The 18,725-nt window shown below is 40.2% G+C and overlaps 1 protein-coding gene across 2 annotated transcripts in view; it reads left to right on the top strand.

Moving 5' to 3' along the window:
- Nucleotides 1-18,725, top strand: part of PRKG1 (protein kinase cGMP-dependent 1) — a 1,258,435-nt gene that overhangs the window by 789,310 nt on the left and 450,400 nt on the right. The window lies entirely within an intron of this gene.

Raw genomic sequence — 18,725 nt, 5'->3', positions numbered from 1 at the left:
TGTTTTATGTTTTAGTTCTGATATATCAAAAGCTTTTCTTGATATCATATATTATCATAATTCAGTATAGCATGGGAATTGGGATAAGAAAACAGCTTTTCATTCCTGAGGAATATGCTGATATTCACTGAAATGCCTTTCTTTGTCTCTAAGCTAACTTTAAAGAAAACACATTATTTTATCATTTAAAAGAATATTGATTTTTTCCAAAAAGTAGTTATTTTATGTGGTTTTTTTTTCTTTTGAAAGCTGAACCATTCTTAAATAGTGATATACAGATGGTTTGCTAAAGAAGTGGTGTAGTGTCACTTATGATCTCATTTTTCAGAGCTAGAATATTAAACTGGCTTTTTCATTTCATATTTTTTTTGGTGAAGAAATGGTTTCACTGGAGCTAAATCTAAATCCCATTTCATTTCAGTGATACATCATGACAGGTATCTGTTGCATTTTCTTATGCAGTTTTAATAGTCTTTATTTGAGTATTTTATGTAATTTATTTCCTGATTCTTTATACATTTTTCATTTCCACATATTTCTTTATATTCCTGCTAAAGGGACAATAAAATTCTAATTCAGTATCAATAATATATTAAAATTATCAGTAGGGGGTTGGGATTTTTCTGGAACGTGATTGGATGAAACCCTTAGAAGTATAAATGCAAGTTTCTGTTTGGAGTTTAGTATAGTTTGCAAGGAAATTACTCAGGTGCCGCATATGTGTGGGTGTGTATAGGTCTATATTTGTGTGAGTATGTCGATAAATATGTATATATATTGGTATGGGTGTGGGGGAATAGAAAGAGAATAGAGAGACCAAGAGAGAGACTGAAGAAATAAAAACTTAAAAAATCCAAATTCAAAGTGCAAGTTACTGATTTCTTCTGATGCAGCCCTAACAGAGAAAGATCCCAACTGGTAATTGATAAAATCCTTGCCTGTAGGGCAGAGAATGTTCTCTGTCGCACATACCTAAGCGTTGGGCACTTGGGATGTAGGTTTCAGCTTCCATAGTTTTCTTTTCTCAAGAAAATGGGATAAGTGTCCATGCTGTCTCCCATGACCCACAGAAACCTTTTTAGAGGCACTAGGTGAGGCGATGAAGTCTCACTGTGTTGTTGGTGGTGATGGTGTTACTCTTCTAATTGAGCGTGCATATGCTTTCATTTCTGTTGTATTTTCAGAGCTGCGTACATTGGTTATCTGCTCTGACAGTTCAGACCTGAAACAGTAAAGGTTGGTTGTCCAGAGTGTGGGAACACATCTACTTGGCCAGTTTAGAGCAGGTGACGTCTAACTGGCAGGATGAGAGGTAGGCGTGGACTGTCGCTTGCCCTCCAGCCACTCGGGAAAGCATCAGGTCCATGTCATTTGTGAAGGTGGCCTTGGGCTGGGAGCCCAAAGAGGGGACGCGGGGACTGGCGTTGCCTGGGGCCGGCTCTCATCTTCCTAAATGATGACTCTGGCTACCTGGGTTCTCGCTAACCCTCCCATGGCTCCCGGCAGCTCTTGAATTATGCCCAGCCTCATTAGCTGGATATTCAAAGCTCTCTCATAGCCACCTCCACCTGCTCTCCCAGCCTGGGGTCTTCTTGCTGCAGGAAAACCCAACAGGTCCCTGTGCCCAGCCAGTCCCTCAGTCCCCGTGCTTTTAGATGGCTCACTGCCTCTGTGTCCTGTTCTTTGTTCTTCCCATCAGTGTTCAAATCTTATTTTTTTTTTAAGATCCAACCAAAAGCTGCCTCTTCCACAGACACTAACCTCAGTCCACCAAAAAGTAATGTTTCCCTTGCTGGAGCTTCATCTCTACCATGTGTCTCAATCTCTTTATTATAATCTGACTACTAAATTTCTTCTAGGCTATAAACTTCTAAGCATTTTGGTATTCTTCTTTGGCACAAAACTTACTTTGTAGATAGGTTATTTATAGGAGAGTATGGATGGGACCAGTACACAATTTGCAGAGCCCAAAGACAAATGAAGATTGAGGGCTCCTTTAAAAAAAAAAAATTAAAAAATGTCAAGACCGTGACAGCATAGTATTAAACCAAGCATAGGCATCTTCTAAGATTGGGCCCTCTACTGTTTCACAGGTTGTACACTCATGAAGCTGAATGAGTAAATAATACTCCTCTCTCCTTCACACTCCCAGCTTAACTATACTTAACTACCATTTATTTTGCATGGCTGTTAAGAGGTGTGTATAATACCCCCAAAGGAAATGATAGATATTATCAAAAACTTAGATGACCAAACTTAATTAAAATTTTCTATCATAATTTAAGAAGTTTTTTTATTTCCCTACTTTTTAAAAAGATTTTGAGAGCACACATGCGAGAGAGAGAGAGAGAGAGAGAGAGAGCAAGAGAGTGTGCGCACATGAGCACGAGCAGGGGGGAGAGGGAGCCCATTGTGGGGCTCAATCCCAAGACCCTGGGATCATGACTTGAGCCGAAGGCAGATGCCCAACCGACTGAGCCACCCAGGTGCTCCTATTTACCTATTTTATTTAAAAAATTGGCTTACTATTCTTTTATGTAAAATTTTAAGTTTTATGTAGTCAAGTCAATCAACTTTTTCCATTATGGCTTCATCTATAGAAAGGCTCACTTAATAGTATTATAAAAATAGGGACTTAGTACTTTGAAGTTCTCTGTGGCAACCTGTGGGGCGGGGAGGGGTGTTTTCCTCTAATGTGCTTTTGCTAAATCGATCATCTCCAGTTTTCTACCATAGATACTGTATACTTCGTATTTCGTTAAGGAGTTAAAGCAATTGTGATACTCAGGAAAATAATCAGGCTGAAAGAAGAATGATCTCCTGTCACTGCTCATCTCCGCATGCCACTCTTCCTCTTCATTTTTCTAAATAAGCAGTAGGTTTGGAGGGTGAGAAAAGGGGACACACCAGGCATGCAGATGCACTGGCAGAGTGCAAAGATTTTTCTTGATTGTTGGAGTTGGCTTTTATTTTCATTCCAGTGTGGTTATCCATTTTCTGGCTCTCAGTCATGTGGTTTGGTCTCCTTTTTGCTCTTAAATGCCACAGCATACTCCGATTCTACCTCTTTAATTGTATTTAGCCATTTCTCTTTTGTGCCTCTTTGACATTCACTGATGTAAACACAGATGTTCCTCTGCAAGCATAGTGCAAAAAAAAAAAAAAAAAAAAATTCAAGGGGCAGTGCCGCGAAGCAGGGCATGGTTGCTCTAGGTCCCATGGCGATTTTGCCAGTTCTGAGCATTTCCCTCCCTTCTGGCTATTAGAAAATGCTGTTTTTTAAATGATTTCTGAAAAATGAGCCAAATATCTGCCAGAGTTAATTTGTGTTTCCTTTTTCTGAGCATATTCTCTGCACTGCTCTTGGCACTGGCATCCATCCCAGAGGAGCAGTAGAATGCAGCTCTGTGGCCCCTGGGTAGGCTTGTTGGAACTGGGATGATACAATGACCATGATCGTGAACCTCTATTTATGTCACTTGCCTTACTGATAAAGGAGACAGGGACCATTTGGACTTTAGGCTACTGAGTCGATCCTGTTCATCCTCAGAAAAAAAGTGGTCTTTATTCACTAAGGAATCTTGGTAAGGCAGGTGGGCTCATGTCCTCTTCCTGCACAAAGCCTTTTTATGGCTTCTGACCACCCCTGATAAAGCCTGGGTCTTTGAAAGCCCTGCCTTCCAGGGCTGCTTCTGGCCTTCCCATTGATTCTTCCCATGATTCTTTTTTTAAAGATTTTATTTATTTATTTGACAGAGAGAGCGAGACAGCGAGAGAGGGAACACAAGCAGGGGGAGTGGGAGAGGGAGAAGCAGGCTTCCCACTGAGCAGGGAGCCCGATGCGGGGCTCGATCCCAGGACCCTGGGATCGTGACCTGAGCTGAAGGCAGACGCTTAACGACTGAGCCACCCAGGCGCCCCCTTCCCATGATTCTTATCATTCTCCCTCTTTTTCCTCATTTTCTCATTGTGTCTGCTGCAGCCCCGGGGCGGTCTTTCATTGCCCCCATCCCTGTGTGCACCATGGCCCCTGGCAGCTCATCCTGAGACTCCTGGCCCTTTGAATGGATGTATTTCCCAGGGTGATTTGTAGTATGGTGCACAGAATGTTCCTGGTGGGGCAGGAAAAAACAAATCTGATCTCCCTCAAACTATTACAGATTTCTGATATTTCCTTTTCTGAGTTGAAAGAGGCATTGATGGTATTAGCCACCAAGTTTCATATTACATGCTCAATAAATTGAAATGTAAAGTTGGGAGATTTTGAAGGTCTTTGACTTTTTAGCTCCCATTAGACTCTCCAATCATAAAGAACTTGGAGGTATTTTTCAATTTTAAAATGACCAGTCATGTGGTTTGGATCTTTAGGCAGAAGGGGTGGGACTTCTCCAGGAATTCCTGATCAGTGGAAGCTAAGTGATAACAAAGTCCAAAGCTGATGGCCCCTGTGAGGGCCTTAGGGGCATCCGTGTTCAAGGAGTCAAGGTGAGAAGCAGGCCTTCCTAAAGCTTAGATCTACTAAGGCAGTTCTTCCTTCTGCCACATTTTGATGCTGCTGTGTAGTTGACTTATTCCTTATTTCCATCCCTGGGGAGTAAGTCCCAAATCTAGTTTGTTCTTCCCTTTTCTTCTCCAACAATAATACTTGTACATACATCTAATAGATCATTGAATAAATATGCTACTTAACATGTGCATATTTAGGAAAGTAAGTGATGAACCCCCCCTGAAAAAAAAAAGATGACTTTGTATTGAAACTTCACGCCATCCTGTTGGTATCAGAATGACCTTCACTATGAGGATAACGTCATTGTGGGTTGGGTCTGTGACTTCTGTCTACAGTCTATATTCAGACCAAAACATCCTGAAACTTCTCTTTCAGTGCTTTACATGTTTATTGCCTAGTGGTTTTGGCCACCCCTTCCACCAGCAGGGACCTGTATAATGATGCATCTTCACCTCTGTGGTCTGATAGGTCAATGAGGATTAAAAAATTAGTTTCAGAAAAATCTAAAATAGGATGTAACTTAATCTCTGTGCACAGTTCACAGTGATACAACTGAGTCTTGAGCCAAAATAAGCTGACATTTAGTTAGACCCAGCTCAGACTAGAACTCAGGTTCTGGATTCCCAGTCTGAGAGTTGTGCCATACATAGATTCAGGCTCCCAGCGTGGGTTCCAACGGAAGCTCCTTGCTACGGCAAACTTAACATGGAGTGGGTTAATAATATTTTTTCCCCCTCTTCACAAAGGTAACTTACTTATATAACTAATTTGATAATCATGTAGACTTTTTTTTTTCTTATACTCTACATGTTTTTACTTTCAATCTTGGAATAATGAGATTCTAAAACCCTTGCAAATTTTGCTTCTCTGATCTAATTTGAAACCAAAATAATTTCATTTTCTTATAACTCTATTCAACAGGTTACCTTATTCCCGAGATTTATATTTTATTCTACATCATACTTATAAAAGTATAGTAGGGGAATGTTTGTTTAGAGTTCATGGAGTAGAATATAATGTGGTAAGGGATAGGGGACATCACTCACTTTGCTCACTGAGGCCCAGATTTGTTGAGTTGCCCTAAGTCACATGGAAAATTGGTCCTACAATGATCCAGCTCTGTGCTCCCAGGAAAACTGGAAATTCAGCTGTTCTACAATGTCAACTGTCTCCTGTTCAAGATCTCCGGGGTAAAATTGCCTACAATCTTTACTTAAACACATTTTCTAGTATTTCACAATTCTTCTGGGATATTTGGGTTTCTGTTAAAAATTTTTTTGTTGAAATATAGTTGACACACATTAGTTTCAGGTGTACAACATAGTGAGTCCACATCTCTGTTATGCTACATTCCCTGCAAGCATAGCTCCCATCTGTCACCATACAGTGCTACTATAGTATCATGGACTATATTCCCTGTGCCATAACTTTCATTCCTATGATTTATTCATTCCTCTAGGATATTCTGTAATGCTTCTGCTAAAGTTGTCCTATTCTCCATAGAAAGAGAAAGGAGCTGTGCACAGCTGTACTTGCCATGTTAATTTTGCATGACAGATGTGGGGTGGGACCTGAAAATTCATGGTTTTTTTTTTTTTTAAAGATTTTATTTATTTATCTGACAGAGGGATAGAGAGAGAGAACAAGTACGCAGAGAGGCAGGCAGAGGGGGAGGGAGAAGCAGGCTTCCCGCCGAGCAGGGAGCCCAATGCGGGGCTCGATCCCAGGACCCTGGGATCATGACCCGAGCCGAAGGCAGCCGCCCAACCGACTGAGCCACCCAGGCGCCCCTGAAAATTCATGTTTTTAACAATTTCTCAGCTAATGCTCCTGCTGCTAATCTGGGAGCACTTTTAGAGAATCACTGAGCTAGGACATTAGATGAAGGTAGAATACATATTTCAAATATTTTAAGTGTTTGACTTACTGATGTGAGAAGAGCAGGTTTAAATTTTGGCTTCACCATTTGTAGGTAATGGTCTTTGACAGGTTTCTTTGAACTTAAGCTCAGTTTCTACCAAGCAAAAAATAGGGGATCCTCCCACTATGAGGGATTAGGAAGTAAGATATAAAATGTTTGAGTAGATGCCAAGCAGTATTCAAAACACTTGATATATTTAATCCTTAACAAAAATCTATAAAGTGCTAACATAATTTCCATTTTACAGATAAGAAAACCGAGGCCATAAAGTTCCACAGCTAGTCATGAGTAGAGGCCGTGGCCTCAGAGCCAATACTCCTAGGCTGCGCCATTTTGGTTCCAGAGTTGCAGGCTACTCCGATATTAGGTCTAGCACATTGTTGCTCTTCTCAACAAACTAGCCTGTACCTTACCCAGAGATTTGGGCAGTTGGTTGACTTTGTCCTTGGTGTACCTGGGTTTCCTCTTCATTGTACTTTTCTTTCTTTTCTTTTTTTTTTTTTTCTTTTTATTAGAGACAGAAAGAGAGTGCACAAGCAGGGGAAGTGGCAGGCCAAGGGAGAAGCAAGCTCCCTGCCGAGCAGGGAGCCCAATGAGGGACTCGATCCCAGGACTCTGGGATCATGACCTGAGCTGAAGACAGACGCCCAACTGACTGAGCCAACCAGGTGCCCCTTCATTGTACTTTTCTAATAGTGCCCTTCCCTCAAACCTCAGCAATCTTTTGTTTGCTCTTACCCCTCCACCCACTCAAGGGTATGTTCTCAGAAATAAATGCTCCATGATGGCATATGAGCTGTCACTTGGAACAGTGATGAAGAACACTGATGGTGTCCTAGAATTGCATAGGCTCTGTGGAGGGGCCTTCCATTGTGTGGAAAGCCACCATCTGTAGGGAAGCATGTGCCATCATTTCTCAAACAGATATTAAATGACCAAGAGCTCAGGATCCTTGTCTCCCAGTGTCAGACGTTCAGGCAGTGGTGTTTCTGGCTTGGGTTCCTTTCTGTCTCCTTTCTGGAGCATCTCAAGCACAGGTGATGGTCTTTAAGCAAGACCCGTTCTTGCTTATGCTGTGTTCTGCGATCTTTTGAGGAACTGGGCTGTTTGGACATTCACTGACCATATCTTTGGTATACTTTAGCCTGAAGAAATCAAGATACTACTTTGGGGGCATGAGTTATGTAAGGAACAACAATGTAGTCTAGTGAACTTGAGATGTTTGTGGAACATCAAAATTATGATCCCACTTTCCCCAGATTTTTCTTCCTGTCAATTACAGGGAGAGATGGTAAAAGAAGGATCCTATGGAAATAGTTTTAGGGATTTTAGACTTTATTTTTTAATTTTAAAGAAGTTACAGACCTATTAAGCTCTTAAGCTCTGAGCTGTAATAGAGCTTTTCTAGAGGACTGTGAAACCTGCATTAGAATTTAGCTTGACAAAGCTGGCCCAGTTTTAGTTTGAAGGGAAATAATGCAGGGAATAAACGAGGAGGCGCTCTGTCCCCCCATGTTCATGAGCCTGTTTGGTCCACACTGTGATAACAGATCCATTCTCATTAAAGATGACACCAGGGGCAGATAAATGTAAAAGTGACCTTTAATTTCATGATGTCATTGAGCATTTGCACAGATGGCTCCATACTGATTCTTTCTAAAAAAGCAAGTATAGGGGCTCCTGGGTGGCACAGTCGGTTAAGCATCTGACTCTTGGTTTTGGCTCAGGTCATGATTTCAGGGTCCTGAGATTGAGTCCCACATTGGGCTCTGCACTCAGCATGGAGTCTGCTTGAGATTCTCCCTGTGTCCCTCCTGCTCATGTACTCTCTCTCTCTCTCTCTCCATCCGCCTCTCCCTCTCAAATCTTTAAAAAAAAAAAAAAATGCGTGATCTTTTATATTTGGGTATTACATATTGATTATAAAAATTCTACACATGTCCTATATAGCCAGCTCCCCTCCACATGTGTAAATTCCTTCTAATCCTTACAAATAAAATAGGATACCCGATCGTGGTGTTTGTGGCTAAAATCTCACATTGAAGTCAAACACCTACTTATCTTGCTCAGTCCTGGGGAAGATGAGGCCTCAGCTGAGGGACTTCTCTTGGTTCTTGTGGAGTCTGGCTTGCAGGCATGAGTCCCTTTGCAGATGGTAGGCCACCTTTCCATCCCCATGTCCCTAAGGATCGTTTCTCAACACTCTGGGGGATATGAAGCTTAAGCAGTGTGACAAAGTTTGGTACTCCTCCAGTTTGTTGTAGTTTTAAACCTTATAAATCATTCCTGGAGCCAGGCTCATTTCATTTCTGGATCTTTCACATTGAGCCTACTTCAGTGCTTCTTAGAGGGAGTCCTTTTCCATATGGAGATGATTCTGTAATGACCAGGTTCAGAAGGATGCCACAAGCTACTGGGGAAATGAAGAAGGTAGGTTTCTGGCATCCCAGCCACCTGGATTTCTCCACTTGGTAGAGAAAGCTACTTCCACACAGTTGAAGAGGAATCCAAGAATCTGGATGGGGATGAGGAAATGCTGTCAAGGGGGCCAAGAAACATCAGGTTGGCTGGGACAACATGTCTTAGTTTGTCATCTGATCCCTCCTGGGAAGAGGAGAGAACATCAGTCTGCTTAGAAAGAGCAAGAAGTGCAATGTGCATCATAGGTCCTGTTTTGAGTTGGCTGTGCATTTTGTTTTGTTTTGGCTTGGAATGAAGTTAGTCATTAATGTATTTACCAGTACGCTTTACCAAGGTGAACTACTAAGCTGAGCATTGGGCTTTTGAGCAGTATGGGCATTTCCAAACCAGACTGGCCTGCTTTTCTGCCTCATGGAGGGTGCAAAAGAAAGGCAAGCCATCAGAGGGAGCACCTGGCATGATGTTTGGTGCCAGGAATCGGGACTGAGTTGTGAACACTCCCCCACAGTGAGAGTGTTTGCATAGCAGTGGAGGAAATCAGGGAGAAAACATAAACAAGAACAAAGTGGCCTGCACCTGCTACTTTACATACATCATCTCACTTGATTCTGACGAGCTCCTTTGAGGGAGCCGGTGTTCTCCCCACTTGATTTGAGGAGGTGACTGGAGTTATGAAAATGAACAACGTTCCCACCATCCCAGCCAGATTCCAAATCAGGCCCACTCCCAAAGTCCTTGTTCTCGTCATCACATAAGGCCAACTTCCTGCAAAGGGGTAATATCAGAAAAACCAATAGATCAGTATTTAGTGTTTTATTTCTCTAATAGAATGGACATGTCAACTGAGGATCTTGTGGAAAATTCATTGCAAGTATAAATGCCCCCCAAATTGTTGGAAATGTATTTCTTGACACATTAGAACCATCGCAAAAAGTTGCTCATGGTTGTGTGTGTATGATCATCTGTCCACCTATGAATCTTGACGTTTAAAACCATTTAAAAATGGAGGAAGATTTTTTTTCTTAGAAATCTCCTGATAAACATGCCATTTTAAAATTTACCTTGTACGTATACAGTAAGTGATGGCATGTTTATACTGAAGCCTAGAACAATTCCAGCTGAGCAGCATGACTTGAGTTTTCCTATAAAAATATACAGAGACTTTAAAGTGATTCAGTACTTTCCAAGGAATTAAATAAATTTTATTTTCCTTTGACTGGATAGGTTCCAGTGGGTAAACATTGTATTCCATGTTTGGGAAAAACTCCTTAACTGCTCCAGTCTGTTGTGCAAACACAGACACATCAAAGTTGCCTTCAAGGATGGATTTGTTTTACTTTTCTTTTTGAGAGAAATCAAATCCACAAGTGGATCTAACACAAATATGGCCAAGATTTAGTGCAATAAAAGAAAACTATTACAATTCAAGGATTTTAATTCCTGAGAATGGAATTCTTATATTAATGGTAAAGTTCAGGTACAAACAACATATCAAAATGTTTTTTGTTTTTTTTTATTTAAACCAGTATATTCACTATGTTAAAAATAGTCCTTTCAGACACTTGTCACGCTAGGTGAAAATTGTACTAAGTATTTAGTAGTAATGATTGAACCACTTGGCAAAATCAAGAATTCTATATATTAGACATGTAGAATTAGCCCAAGCCAAGTTTTATTTTATTTATTTATTTATTTATTTTACACATAAAAACTAGCTTTTTGTATTGGGTAAATCTGTGAAAATTGGAGTCTCCCCTAGAAAATGTTTTTCATTTATTTAGCCCAGCTTAAAGGTATATTGCCTGCCTAATAACGATAGCCCAGCCCATCTTCACCCTGCTGACCCAAGTCTGATCTGCAGAATCCTAGCAGCTAGTTAGTGGGACTTTCCAGCACTAGAAAATCTTTTTACTTCAGTGTGATGCTCTCTAATAGAATTTGACAAGAGATAGCCTGTTTTGTTTTTCTAAGCAAGCTTTTCAGAAGAGCTAGCATTTGTTCTCTGTAGCCCCCGTTTGTTTTCTCTGACACCTGTGTACCTGCCTGACTTCTTTAAATAGTTCTTTTCCATATAAATTTTACACCAAACTCCTTATACCACACTCTAGCATATCCTACTGTTTTCTTAAAAAAATAATCCAAGTAATCAAAGGTTTTATTTCAGAAGTCTTGTTGATAAAGAAATTTGAAAATAACTTCCCTTTAGACTAAGGGTCCACTGTATCATAGGTTAGGGCATTGATGTCCTTCTTTAGATTCTATAAGGACTCTTGGGGGAAGCCCTAGCTCACTCCGAAGGTAAACCACTCCACTGCTTATAGACTTCTCTGACTTTGCACCCCACTCTATCTTTCTGAAGATCATCTGACAGCCTTCATCCTTACATAAGAAGGTTCTTAATTTCAAATTAAGGCCAAATTATTCAAAGCAGACTTTGGAGTTAACAGTTGTACAGTAACACTATAGAGTAGACCTGGAGAACTTCAGAACTCTGTGGCTTTTCTTTTTCCTCATCTTTTTGTCTGAGCTGTACTTTTGATGTATCTTACTCAAGCCACAGATGTCTGCTCTCCAGAAATCACAGCATCCATACATCCCTTCAATACAAGCTTTGTCGTCAAGTTCCCTACTGTCCATGTTTCTGTCTACCACATGATTTTGATTCACCCACCTGCCTACAGTCCTGTGCTGGCCTCACGTGGCTCATCTGTCGCTGTCATCAACATCTGTGAATTTGGTCTCTGCAGAGGTGACGTTGAGCCAGCTAAAATAGAGGTAGTGTTTTGGGGTGTGGGGAAAGAACGGTATGGTCTAGGAGAGTAAGTGGCCCTGTGGCTGAAATGGGATATGGACGAAGGAGCCAGATTTCAAACCAGGCACATAAAGGCAGATCTGGAGTTGATGTGAAGCTAGAAGTCTCTGCTTCAGAGAATCTGAATGGACCATGCTGGAATATCATTTTAGTGAAATGTCTTGAAATGCCAAGAAAAAGCCATAACTTGGGGACACCTGCAGTCAAGAATAAACTCCTAATCATTGAGAATTAAAAGACTCTTAATCATGGAAATTGAGGCATAGTTTCAAATAGGCTTGGGCTTTCAAATTCTTTTAACTGTTATTAATAACATGAAGCATACATTTTATTTTTAAAGCTCTAAAAAATGGGAAAAAGAATGGTCATGTCATTTTCAAAAGATGTGGGTTGTCAGCATCTGAGGATTTTACTCTTAGTATTTTTCTATTCATGTGAAACTTTTGCCTAATTTTGCTCATGACGTATACACGGCTTCTAATATTGCTGTTAATGTAACATTACACCCTTCTATGTTATTTAATATTAAGACTTTCTAAACTTTTCCCTGTTGTCTTCTGATGTAGCAATGTACTTCTTGACTTGAGTCTAGAGAGCTTAGTTCTGGGATGCCAGGGGATAGGGCACACGTGGTAAGAAAGACCATTAGGATGAAGGTCAGCCTCTTCACATACACCTGCTGTGAATGCAGAGCAGGTGCTGATCAGATTATGTTTGGACAGTGGAAAATGGTCCATACCAGGAAAAGATCCTGGAGAGGAGTGAGACAGATTTACAGCTTTAAAAAGGAAGCTTTATGGTTGGTCTTAAAAGCCTATTTTCCACATTAGGTTTTCAGGAGCTTAAAGGTTTCCCCAGATCCTCTGTAGTTTTGATGGGAGAAAAAATTAAGTTGGACACTTCCTAATTTGGGCCTAACATTTTTTAAACCTTTTTAAAAAAAATTCAGTATGTTATATGCACTGTGAAGTGTACGAATCTTAAAAGTACAGATCAGTGTATGCTTATAGATCTATATTCTCACATATCCAACACCTAGATCAAGAATACGTAAGATGTTTCGAGTTGTTTGGAAGGCTTGCCTGTGCCCTTCCCGGTTAATTTCCTCTGCCAAAGAGCACCATTATTTTGAGTTCTACCATCACAGATTAATTTTGCCTTTTTTCCCACTTCATATTAATGGGATCATGTAGTATGTACTCCTCTGAGTCTGGTTTCTTTTGTTCAACGTCCTGTCTGGGAGAGGTTCCCCCCACCCTGCCCCTTTTGGTGTGTGTATCTATAGTTCATTCCATTTAATTGGTCTATAGCATTCCATTGTATAAACACATCATAATTTGTCCATTTTAATGAAAACAATCATTGAGATTCTTTCCATTTTTGAGCTTTTATAAATAGAGCTGCTGGAAACATTCTTGACCATTTTTTGAGTGAATGTTGGTCTTCATTTATCTTCATACACATACACATGTATACATACACACCTTAGAATAAAATTTGATCCATAGGAGAGGTATTTATTAGAGAGAGTGCCATATAATTTTCCATAGTATCTCAACCAATTTATACTCCCACCAATGATATGAAAGAAGTTTGTTCCAGATCCTCACCAACATTTGGTATTTTTTAAATCTTGTTACTTTATCTGGCTAAAACATTTTAATAAAACAATATCACATAGTATCCAAATCATTTTGAGTGTGCAGCCCATTAACAAAAAATTTTAGCATACTGCCCACTATATACTTAGTATTTCATATAATACAGATTCCTTTATAAATACAGGTACAGCTGAACTAAAACATACTGAGAATAAGATTTTTGAAAAGATAAAATAAAAATAGAATCAGTAATATTTCCTTCATCAGCTCCATAGAATGTCATACACAGGTCATGCACAAAGATCTCCACTGTGAGGGATCTTAGTGTCCCGTGGATCATAATGGAATCCACAATTGCCGATGGGATGACTCTATTACATAATACAATGAAGCACGGTGGCCTGTCCCTGTGAGCTCAGTGCCATCAGTTTCTCCTTGTCCAGTTTTGGAGCTTGTCTAAACCACATGAGAGTGAAGTTTTCCTAGGTCTAGAATAAAATGTAGAAAGGATTTGGGGTGTTGACTGTGCATCAATCCAGCCTAGCCAGCCCCGTGTCTTCCCTGTGCTGTGCATCAAGTTGCCGCATCCTTCCCAGGGGACGGATGTGCCTGCCTGGAGTCTAGACCACTTTGGGCCCCTGGTTATTTTGCCTGTGGCTTTTGTTGTTGTTACTGGGAGTTCTTCTAAACTGGTGGTTCTTAAAGTACAATATGGGTTTTCTTGGGCATCCCTGACAATCTGTAGGGAGATCACTGAGGTCAAAACCATGTTCTTGATAATATTGTCATGTGTGTTTTCATTTTCATTCCCTCAGTGGGCACGAGGGAGTCCTCCAGAGGCTAAAATAGCTAATGGAATGTATGCTTGTATATTTTTGTGTTTTAATTTTTGGTTTTACTATCAAATATCATAAATATAGATAGATATAACCCCCAAAATCTTTGTGTTCCTCAATTTTTAGGAGTGTAAAGGGGTCCTGAAAGACTTTGAGAAACACTCTCTCAAAACCAGGTAAAATGAGGACAGAAAGCCCTAAAAGTTATACTTTATTAGAAATATCCTTTCTAGTACAGCTTATGAACGTGAACTATGTTCTTGAAGGAGAAAAGCTACTACGAGAGCCTCATTAAAAGATTAAATGCATTTTTCATCCTTAGTAAACTTATTAAGTGGCTGGTTATTATGGGGAGGAAAAAAAATTAAGTTTTTATAGCTCTGCAGTGTGTTTCACATAAAAGTGGGCTTTATGTTTTTCACTGCACCTTCAGGTTAATACTTTTTTAAAATTTGGAAACTTTTGAACAGATACTAAATCTTTAGTGATACATACATGCTTATTAAGAAAAAAATGGGAATTCATTACACAGTAAATTGTATCCATTTCTTCTGTATGACACCAGGCTGACGCTAGCAATGGAATCCCCTTCAAACACAAAGGGATAACCTTGAACTAGCAGCTAATTTCAAACCCAGGCAGCTAATTTTAACATAAGTCATGGAGCTTCCAAATTTTCTCAGTGGAAGGTCACATCTACTGTGTTCTTATCCAATGTGAAATTTGAGTGTACCTCTCTACTCAACAGTGTCAACTCTTGACACTTCTGACACATGTCAGAGAGCCCATCCATGAATTTACTTTATCTGGAAATTGCTGGAAGTTTCCCGAAACAATTGATGTGTGAGAGAGACAGGTTAGGGCTCAGTATTGCTTAGCCATTTCTTTAGGTCTCCTGAATTCTGCCTTGCAATAGTTAGGGCATTGGTGTGCGATATGTCTGCACAATGTTAGCATTCCATAAAAACGCTTTTAAACATCACTTCTCTAATTATTGTAAGGATTGTAGTCCGATAAATCGTTGGTTAGATTATCCAGAACTTTTAGTTCCATGCAAGGAATTCCCTCTAAGATTCACTGCTGGGATAATATCTGTCATGTCTCTTGATGAGCATGAATACTTGATTTAGCTGTGGAGAACTACATTTCATTATTGCCTTAGTTGAAAGAAATGTAGTTCTACCTGTAATGAGCAATCACAGTAACTGTAATGCCAGGAGTCCTGTATGTATTTTTTTCCCTCTAAAAAATTAATTGTGATATGTTAAGTTTTCTTTTAGTTTTCTGTTATGGTATTATAAAGTGTCCTCTGGTGTTGGTGTAGGCATGGCATAAATCAAATGCATAAGTGTTTGTATCAGTAGATTAATGCCTAATTAATGGAAGACAAGGTGTTCGGTGTTCAGAATTATCATCTGAGTAGCAGTTATAATTTGGAAAGAAGACCTTCTCTGGTCCTTAGAGCTTTTTTTTTTTTTTTTTCGCACTTAATTTTTTTTTTATTCTTATGTTAATCCCCATACATTACATCATCAGTTTTAGATGAAGTGTTCCATGATTCATTGTTTGTGCATAACACCCAGTGCTCCATGCAGAACGTGCCCTCCTCAATACCCACCACCAGGCTAACCCATCCTCCCACCCCCCTCCCCTCTAGAACCCTGTTTGTTTTTCAGAGTCCATCGTCTCTCATGGTTCGTCTACCCCTCCGATTTCCCCCGCTTCATTTTCCCCTCCCGCTACCTTCTTCTTCTTCTTTTTTTTTTTCTTAACATATATTGCATTATTTGTTTCAGAGGTACAGATCTGAGATTCAACAGTCTTGCACAATTCACAGTGCTTACCAGAGCACATACCCTCCCCAGTGTCTATCACCCAGTCACCCCATCCTTCCCAACCCACCCCCCCACTCCAGCAACCCTCAGTTTGTTTCCTGAGATTAAGAATTCCTCATATCACTGAGATCATATGATACATGTCTTTCTCTGTTTGACTTATTTCACTCAACATAATACCCTCCAGTTCCATCCACGTCGTTGCAAATGGTAAGATCTTATTCCTTTTGATGTCTGCATAATATTCCATTGTATATATATACCACATCTTCTTGATCCATTCATCTGTTGATGGACATCTTGGCTCTTTCCACAGTTTGGCTATTGTGGACATTGCTGCTATAAACATCGGGGTGCACGTACCCCTTCGGATCCCTACTTTTGTATCTTTGGGGTAAATACCCAGTAGTGCAATTGCTGGATCATATGGTAGCTCTATTTTCAACTTTTTGAGGAACCTCCATACAGTTTTCCAGAGTGGCTGCACCAGCTTGCATTCCCACCAACAGTGTAGGAGGGTTCCCCTTTCTCCGCATCCCCGCCAACATCTGTCATTTCCTGACTTGTTAATTTTAGCCATTCTGACTGGTGTGAGCTGGTATCTCATTGAGGTTTTGATTTGGATTTCCCTGATGCCGAGCGATATTGAGCACTTTTTCATATGTCTGTTGGCCATTTGGATGTCTTCTTTGGAAAAATGTCTGTTCATGTCTTCTGCCTATTTCTTGATTGGATTCTTTGTTCTTTGGGTGTTGAGTTTGATGAGTTCTTTATAGATTTTGGATACTAGCCATTTATCTGATAAGTCATTTGCAAATATCTTCTCCCATTCTGTCGGTTGTCTTTTGGTTTTGTTGACTGTTTCCTTTGCTTTGCAAAAGCTTTTTATCTTGATGAAGTCCCAATAGTTCATTTTTGCCCTTGCTTCCCTTGCCTTTGGCGATGTTTCTAGGAAGAAGTTGCTTCGGCTGAGGTTGAAGAGGTTGCTGCCCGTGTTCTCCTTTAGGATTTTGATGGACTCCTGTCTCACATTGAGGTCTTTCAACCATTTGAGTCTGTTTTTGTGTGTGGTGTAAGGAAATGGTCCAGTTTCATTCTTCTGCATGTGGCTATCCAATTTTCCCAACACCATTTGTTGAGGAGACTGTCTTTATTCCATTGGACATTCTTTCCTGCTTTGTCAAAGATGAGTTGACCATAGAGTTGAGGGTCCATTTCTGGGCTCTCTATTCTGTTCCATTGATCTATGTGTCTGTTTTTGTGCCAGTACCATGCTGTCTTGATGATGACAGCTTTGTAATAGAGCTGGAAGTCCGGAATTGTGATGCCGCCGGCTTTGCTTTTCTTTTTCAACATTCCTCTGGCTATGCGGGGTCTTTTCTGGTTCCATACACATTTTAGGATTATTTGTTCCATTTCTTTGAAAAAAGTGGATGGTATTTTGATGGGGATTGCATTGAATGTGTAGATTGCTCTAGGTAGCATTGACATCTTCACAATATTTGTTCTTCCAATCCATGAGCATGGAATGTTTTTCCATTTCTTTGTGTCTTCCTCAATTTCTTTCATGAGTATTTTATAGTTTTCTGAGTACAGATCCTTTGTCTCTTTGGTTAGATTTATTCCTAGGTATCTTATGGTTTTGGGTGCAATTGTAAATGGGATCGACTCCTTAATTTCTCTTTCTTCTGTCTTGTTGTTGGTGTATAGGAATGCCACTGACTTCTGTGCATTGATTTTATATCCTGCCACTTTACTGAATTCCTGTATTAGTTCTAACAGTTTTGGGGTGGAGTCTTTTGGGTTTTCCACATAAAGTATCATATCATCTGCAAAGAGTGAGAGTTTGACTTCTTCCTTGCCAATTTGGATGCCTTTGATTTCTTTTTGTTGTCTGATGGCTGTGGCTAGGACTTCCAATACTATGTCGAATAGCAGTGGTGATAGTGGACATCCCTGCCGCGTTCCTGACCTTAGGGGGAAAGCTCTCAGTTTTTCCCCATTGAGAATGATATTCGCTGTAGGTTTTTCATAGATGGCTTTTATGATATTGAGGTATGTACCCTCTATGCCTATACTCTGAAGAGTTTTGATCAAGAAAGGATGCTGGGGACGCCTGGGTGGCTCAGTCGGTTAAGCGTCTGCCTTCGGCTCGGGTCATGATCCCGGGGTCCTGGGATCGAGTCCCGCATCGGGCTCCCTGCTCCGCGGGGAGACTGCTTCTCCCTCTGCCTCTGTCTCTCTCTCTGTCTCTCATGAATAAATAAAATCTTTAAAAAAAAAAAAAGAAAGGATGCTGTACTTTGTCAAATGCTTTTTCTGCATCTATTGAGAGGATCATATGATTCTTGTTCTTTCTTTTGTTAATGTATTGTATCACATTGATTGATTTGTGGATGTTGAACCAACCTTGCAGCCCAGGGATAAATCCCACTTGGTCATGGTGAATAATCCTTTTAATGTACTGTTGGATCCTATTGGCTAGTATTTTGGTGAGAATTTTTGCATCCATGTTCATCAGGGATATTGGTCTGTAATTCTCCTTTTTGATGGGGTCTTTGTCTGGTTTTGGGATCAAGGTAATGCTGGCCTCATAAAATGAGTTTGGAAGTTTTCCTTCCATTTCTATTTTTTTGGAACAGTTTCAGAAGAATAGGTATTAATTCTTCTTGAAATGTTTGGTAGAATTCCCCTGGGAAGCCATCTGGCCCTGGGCTTTTGTTTTTTGCGAGATTTTTGATGACTGCTTCAATTTCCTTAGTGGTTATAGGTCTGTTCAGGTTTTCTATTTC

Source organism: Neomonachus schauinslandi, chromosome 6 (genome assembly GCF_002201575.2).
Source record: "Neomonachus schauinslandi chromosome 6, ASM220157v2, whole genome shotgun sequence".
Lineage (NCBI taxonomy): Eukaryota > Metazoa > Chordata > Mammalia > Carnivora > Phocidae > Neomonachus > Neomonachus schauinslandi.
The sequence above is the reverse complement of the archived record's forward strand: the minus strand, read 5'-3'. Positions and strand labels throughout refer to the sequence as shown.